The 7,323-nt window shown below is 35.5% G+C and overlaps 1 protein-coding gene across 1 annotated transcript in view; it reads left to right on the plus strand.

Moving 5' to 3' along the window:
• The first annotated feature begins 2,969 nt into the window (after positions 1 to 2,969).
• FBXW5 (F-box and WD repeat domain containing 5) overlaps positions 2,970 to 7,323 on the plus strand; it is a 39,604-nt gene continuing 35,250 nt past the window's right edge. Inside the window, exon 1 of the mRNA XM_012554063.3 lies at positions 2,970 to 2,987. The gene's annotated coding sequence lies outside the window, so the exon portion shown is untranslated. The remainder of the gene's footprint in view (positions 2,988 to 7,323) is intronic.

Here is a 7,323-nt window from a genome sequence, read left to right on the forward strand (position 1 = left end):
CACTTGCTAGTCTTAGAAATGGTATTTGGGAAAGTGAGGTTGGGAAGAATGATTGCTCAAGACCCATGTAAATATATTGGGAAAATCCATGTTGGAAGTTAGACAATTTTGAATTAATTTGGAAGGGATTAATTTGGAAGATATCTCAAGGAGGGAAAGACATTAAAAGAATGTGAAAAAAAAAAGATGTAATACACCAAGAAGTAAGTGGTGAGAACATCAGTAACTACCAACCCATTTGCCTTTTTATCTTTATAAAATCTTTCTGAGAGCTGTATGACGTAAATAACACTGTAGGGGAAGTTAGATAGCATAATGGATAGCACTGGCTCTGGAATCAGGAGGACCTGAGTTTAAATGTGACCTCAGATACTTATCACTTACTAGCTTTTTAATTTTAGGCAAGTCACTTAATCCCAATTGCCTCACCAATAAATAAATAAATAAAATAAAACGATAATTCTAGTCGCAAATCTGCTATTACTAGCTGTGTGATCTTGGCTAAGAAATATCAAATGTGATAACAAATGCAAAGCCTTTTGCAAATCTCAACGCACTATACATGTTAGACATTTTTGTTATTTAATTCTCTAGTTCTCACATACCATATCTATAAAATGAGGCTGTTGGATTCAAAGATTTCGAAGATCCTTCAGTGAATTAGAATGTTTCCCACAGTTCTGCACTGCCTCTGTACCCCTCCCTCTCCCATTTGGCAACTTTCTTCAGAAGAAATTTGCTGAAAGTACAGGACAACAAAGGCTTTACAAACTTGCATCAGAACAAACTGTTTCTTTTTCTGTGGAAGCAAACACTGTTGCCTTCATGAGACCTTGGTTCCTCTTAGAAAAAGTCTCCAGAGTCTGGCTTATTCCCCCATGTGGAGAAAGATGTGTCAAAATATATAATAAAAATTGCTCCAGGGCTGGGAGGATATGAGTATTTTCTGGCCTTTTGAATACAGAAAGAATAAGGCCTCTGTCTAAAAGATTTGGACTGAAAAATGGGAAGAAGGAAATGGGTTAGTAGGGAGAATAATATTTTTCTTTTTTGTATTTTTTTTAAATGATGCCCTTCTTTAGGATTTCTTTGGGATATATTTTCCATCACATTCATTTCTCTCCCTCTTTCCTCTCCAGCAAACCATCCCTTATAATAAAAATTTTTAAGAGGGGGAAAAATGTGGTTTATCAAAACCATTCAAGGCTAATAACTTGCATTAGTGTCTGACACAATGCACGACATTCTGCACTTACCCATAGTTAATATCTTTGTAACAAAGAGAGGGTTATTCACTTAATTTTGCCAATTCTTCCTCCCAACCAAGATTTATTCTACCCTCCTGACTCTGGACATTTACACTTTGCCTCTGCATAGACCTTTCCCTCTTTCCTTACAGTTTTTCACCTCCTTTTTATGTGTTATCTTCTCTCATCAGAATGTAAGTGTCTTAAGGGTAGAACTGCCTTTTTTTTTTTTTAATTATAGCTTTTTATTTACAAAACATATGCATGGGTAGTTTTTCAACATTGACCCTACCAAACCCTTCTGTTCCAAATTTTCCCCTCCTTCTCCCCACCCCTTCCCTTAGATGGCGTAGTCCAAATACATGTTAAATATGTTAAAGTATATGTTAAATACAATATATGTATACATATTTATACAGTTATCTTGCTACTCAAGAAAGATTGGATCCAGAAAGAAAAAACCTGAGAAGGAAAACAAAAAATGCAAGCAACCAATAACAGAAAGAGTGAAAATGCTATGTTGTGGTCCACACTCATTTCCCATGGTTCTCTCTCTGGTTGTAGCTGATTCTCTTCATCACTGTGCAAGTGGAATTGGTTTGAATCATCTCATTGTTGAAGAGGGCCATGCCCATCAGAGTTAATCATCATACAATCTTCTTGTTATTGTGTATAATGATCTCCTGGTCCTGCTCATTTCACTCAGCATCACTTCGTGTAAGTCTCTCCAGGCCTTTCTGAAATCATCCTGTTGGTCATTTCTTACAGAACAATAATATTCCATAACATTCATATACCACAATTTATTCAGCCATTCTCCAATTGATGGGCATCCACTCAGTTTCCAGTTTCTGGCCACTACAAAGGGGGCTGCCACCAATGTTCTTACACACACAGCTCCCTTTCCCTTCTTTATGATCTCTTTGGGATATAAGCCCAGTAGTAACACTGCTGGATCAAAGGATATGCACAGTTTGATAACTTTTTGAGCATAAGAACTTACTTCTTTTTACTTGAATTTGTATTTCCAGTATTTAGCATAGTGCCTTGCATACCTTATTTCTTAATAAATGTTCCCTCTCCATTCCCTTCCTTCTGTCTCTCTCATTTATCTATTAGTCTGTTTATTTATCTCTTTCCACATATGTTATAATTTTTGTATGTAAGGAACTTCTCTTTCATATATACATTTTGGTTGTTGACAGGAATGCATTTGTGTACAAAACACAAATAAAATTTGCCTGAGAAAAACTATCTCTTAGATAAAATATTGGAGACATAGACTCTTCTGAGGACATGAGAGACCTGCTCCTTATATTAAATGAAAAAAATAAAAATTATGAGGATCTTTTTAAAGACAGCACTGACTACAAGGAATTATAGTCATCAGCTCATTTATATGTGACTATTTTTTAAAATTTTGAGGTATATTGCTGATAAATTACAAATCAAATAACTAGAAACCGTGGGATGATTATATAAGAATTGCTGGGATCATATTGGACAGAAGAGTAGAATTTTTGAGTTTTACAATATAAATTAAAAATGAATCACTGTTTACAAGGAAGCCCTGATTTGAAGTTTTAAAAGTTAGAAAGCTAGGGTAGGAGATGAACACATGCATATAGAAGCAAGTGAGGAAGCTAAGCTCAGGAGGAGCCAGAGAAAGAGGAAGAGAAGATAAGGAGAGGAGCCACTCATAGAAGAGAGAATCTGGGAGGTGACAGCAGCAGATCAAAGGTAAGAGGCAAGATCCATAACTTTTTCTGGGGGTTGTGCTGATTAAAAGACAGATATTGATTTGCTGAGAACTGACTGGGTGGAGAAAGGCAGAGTTGATCTCTAACACTGTGTACAATCTGAAAGAGAAGAAGCCTCTCAAACATTTCCCCTATGTTACCTTTTATTCTCTGGTTTGAAAGGGAGAAATTGGACAGGGGAAAGAAAGGGCTTTTCATTTTCTTAGTTGTGAAAAAAGACATGACATTAATGATAACTGAATGAAGAAAATAGAATGCCTTGCTATTTGAAGAATCATATCTATAGCTTGGAGCAGCTAGGTGGCAGAGGGGATGGAGTTCTAGGCTTGGGAGTGAGGAAGCCCTGCGTTCAAATGTGGCCTTGGACACTTACTAGCTTTGTGATCCAGGACAAATCACTTAACTCTATTTACCCCCAGTTTCCTCATCTGTAAAATGAGCTGGAAAAGGAAATGGCAAACTACTTCAGTGTCTTTGCCAAGAAAACCCCAAATGGGGCCACGAAGAGTCAGACGTGATTGAACAACAATATTTTAGCATATAGAAAACTGGGCACACACAGTAGCTGTCTTTAAGTTTTTGAAGGGGTGTCATATGACAAGAGGAATTAGCCTAGTACCTGGCACATGTTGTTGTTGAGTTGGTCAGTGGTGTTTGACACTATGGCCCCGGTGGACTTGTTTTTGGGGTTTTCTTGGCAAAGACACAGTGTGGTTTGCCATTTCCTTCTCCATTTTATAGGATTACAGAGCTAGTAAGTGCCTGAGGGCAGAGATGAACTCAGGTTTTTTAAAATTTCAAGCCCATTGCTCTATCCACTGAGCCACCTAGTTGACTCTTGTGATATCTAGTAAATACTATATAAATGTTATCTATTATTATCATTATTACTGGCCACTAAATTCAGAAGATAGTGAGTATCCACTCAGGTGAGGCAGGTGACCTTGCACAGCCCTTCCTCACTTAAATCCAGTCACTTGCATGTCACACACACGTGTGTGTGTATATATATGTATAGACAGATATGCTGGTTAACTTTACTGAATTAACAAAAAAATCTTTCTTGTAAAAGATGGCTCTCTGGGAAAGGGAGAAAAGAGGAATGTATATGATATAAAAACAAAATAAATAAACTTTTATTTTAAAAAGGATACAGGATAAATTGAAACAATTCTGAGGTTTCAGTTTACAACTAGTAAAATCATAAAGATGGAAATATATCTGAACACATTCATAAATACAGCTAGATTGTTAGCATCCGGAGGGTCACATAGATGATTGACTTTTGTCTTTGTATTCCCAGTGTCTGGCACAATGGCCTGATACATTGTAGACACTTAATGCTTATGGGTTAATTGATGGATAGACATACTTCCATTTATCTAGCCACTCCCCAATTTATGGGAACCATCTTTTTTCTATTTCTTTAAAAAAGTACTATTACAAAATTTTGGCATATATGGGACTTTTCTGGTTTTGACCTCCTTGGAATATATATCTAGCAGTGGGATTTCTGGCCCCAGTGGTATGAACATTTTAGTCACTTAACCAAAAAATGAAGCATAATTCCAAATGGCTTTCTAAAAATGGTTGGACCAATTTACTTCTCTACCAACAGTGTATTATAGGCTTATGGGTTGCTGGTTGAAAGTAACTTAAAGATCATATAGTTTAACATCCTCATCTTATAGAGGAGGAAACTGAGACTCAGAGAGACTAAGAGGTTTAAAATGTCTGTCTTCTTGTAGCCTCTCCTACACTGATTGTTTCAATCTTTTGTCATTTTCCATTTTGGGAGATCAATTTCTTGGGTATGAATTGAAACTTCAGAGTTATTTTGATTTGTACTTATATTTTAAAAATAATCTTATTTGATTTTTCTTATGCAGCATGACAAATATGGAAATATGTTTAGAAGAATTGCACATGTTTAACCTATATCAATCAGATTGTTTGCCATCTTGGGGAGGGAGGAAGTGAGGAGAGAGGGAGAATAAATTGGAACACAAGATTTTGCAAAGGGGTATGCTGAAAACTATCTTTGCATGTATTTGGAAAAAAATAGTATTAAAACTAATCTTATTGATTTTTTTTTGTTGTTTTTACATATACATTTCACAAAGTATTCTTGAACTGTACTTGTTTAATCTACATTGGATTGTTTGCTGTTTAGGAGAGGGGGGAGAGAGAAAAATTTGAAACATATGATTTTGTGAAGGTGAATGTTGAAAACTATCTTTGCATGTATTTAGAAAAATATAAAGCTATTATAAAAAACGAATTAAAAAAAAACAAAACAAAAACCCAAAGTCTCCTCTGTCTCTTCTAGAGAGCCATACTTACAAAGTATTTTTCAAAGGAGTGTGGAAAAAGTTTCACAAAACTAATCAACTTATCAAAAAAGAAGTATATATAATGTTCCCTCATACAATTCATCCTCTACCTCAGTAAAAAATGGCTTCTTTTTATATCTCTTCTTTGGGAACAAGATTTGTTATTATAATTTTTGTATCCATCATTTTTAATAGTTTTCTTTTTTGTTTCTTTATTGTGATTATTACAAATATTGTTATTCTGCTACTGCTTTACTATACTTTATATAAGTTCATATCAGTCTCCCCCTGCTTCTCATTATACTCATCATTTCTTACAGCACAATAATTATTTCATTTCATTAATGTACCACAACTTGGTTTGGCATTTCCCAAACATTGATCATCTGTTTTGCTTCCAATTTGTTTCTATTACAAAATAATTGTTGCTATAAATATTTTTTGTACATGTTGTTCATGTCATTTCACTTGTGTCTGTCTCTTTCTGACCATATATTGGGGTTTTCTTGGCAAAGATACTGAAGTTGGTTTTCCATTTAACAGATGAGGAAAGGGAGGTAAACAGGATGAAATGACTTGCCCAGAGTTGAATAGTTAGTAAGTGTCTAAGGTCAGATTTAAACTCAAGGAGATCAATTTTCCTGACTCCAGACCTGGCAGTCTATCCACTGTGCTACCTAACTGCCCCTCTTTTGTATACAGGGACTTTCTTTCTATCTATCACTGATCTCCTTGGGGTCTATGTCTAGCAGTAGAATTTCTGAATCAACGGATATTTTAACAATTTTATTTTATTATTCTAAATTACTTTCTAGTATCAATCCATAGCTTTACCACCAATGCCTTAGCATGCCCTTCCCCCCTCCTCCATACACTCTTCCCCTCCAACCCTGACATTTTCTATCTTTTGTCATTTTTTTTTTTTTTGCCAGTTTACTAGGTGTAGAAGCAGTGGTAGAGCCCTGCAGTCAAGAGAACCTGAATTCAAATCCAGCCTCAGACACTTACTAGCTATGTGACCCTATGTAAGTCACTTAACCCCAATTGTCTCCAAAAAAGAGCCCAAAACACAGTTTACTGGATGTAAGTTTGAAACCTCAGAGTTGTTTTGATTTTCATTTCTTTTATTTCTAGTAATTTGGAACAATCTTTAATATAGTTGTTAATAGTTAATTTTTTTTGAGAATTATTTGTTCATAACCTTTGATCATTTAGCCATTGTGTAATGGTTCTTGGATTTATGAATTTGTGTTAGAGAGGGAGGAATTTTATTTAGTATGAAAATCATTATTCGTTCTTTCCCACATGCCTCTTTTTTTCCTGTCACCACCTGTCCTATTTCTAGTACCTGCAAGTGGTAGGCGGGTCAGTTAGATCCCAAGTCATGAGCTCTTGGTCACTGATGCTTTTGAGCTGAACCCTTTCTCCCAATTCCACACTTATTCCTGTCTGATGAACCATGAGACCTCAACTCTTTTATTCTAAGTGCAGAACCTTTACCTTGAACAGGGATCATTTAGCAAAAAAGCAAAAGTAAAAACAAACAAAAAAAATCCAAAACAAAAAACAAACAACAAAACTTTGGCTAGATCAAAGAGCACTTCCCGATAGTAAAAGAGGTAAGGGATGGATATTGAGATATTACAGAAATTGCCAAATCTTTTTCTAAAACAGCAGACATTTTACTACATTGTAAGCGTCATGGGGGCACAGACCCTATCTTTTATTTATATCTCTTTTTTCCCTCTCCATCCCACTTGTACATAATGCATAGGCTATAATATAAAAGCAATTTAATGTTTATTTGTTGAATTACCTTCTTGTTCTGCATTTGTTTGAGTAGCCCAAGGGGATAGAGGAGATAGATGGTCTCAACCACAGGGTTAATGGTACACAGTGGTTAGAGTAGTAGGCATGGAGTCAGGAATTTTTCTCGTTGTACAGTCATTTCAGTTATGTCTGTCTCTTTGTGAGTTCATTTTG

Source organism: Sarcophilus harrisii, chromosome 2 (assembly GCF_902635505.1).
Source record: "Sarcophilus harrisii chromosome 2, mSarHar1.11, whole genome shotgun sequence".
Classification (NCBI taxonomy): domain Eukaryota; kingdom Metazoa; phylum Chordata; class Mammalia; order Dasyuromorphia; family Dasyuridae; genus Sarcophilus; species Sarcophilus harrisii.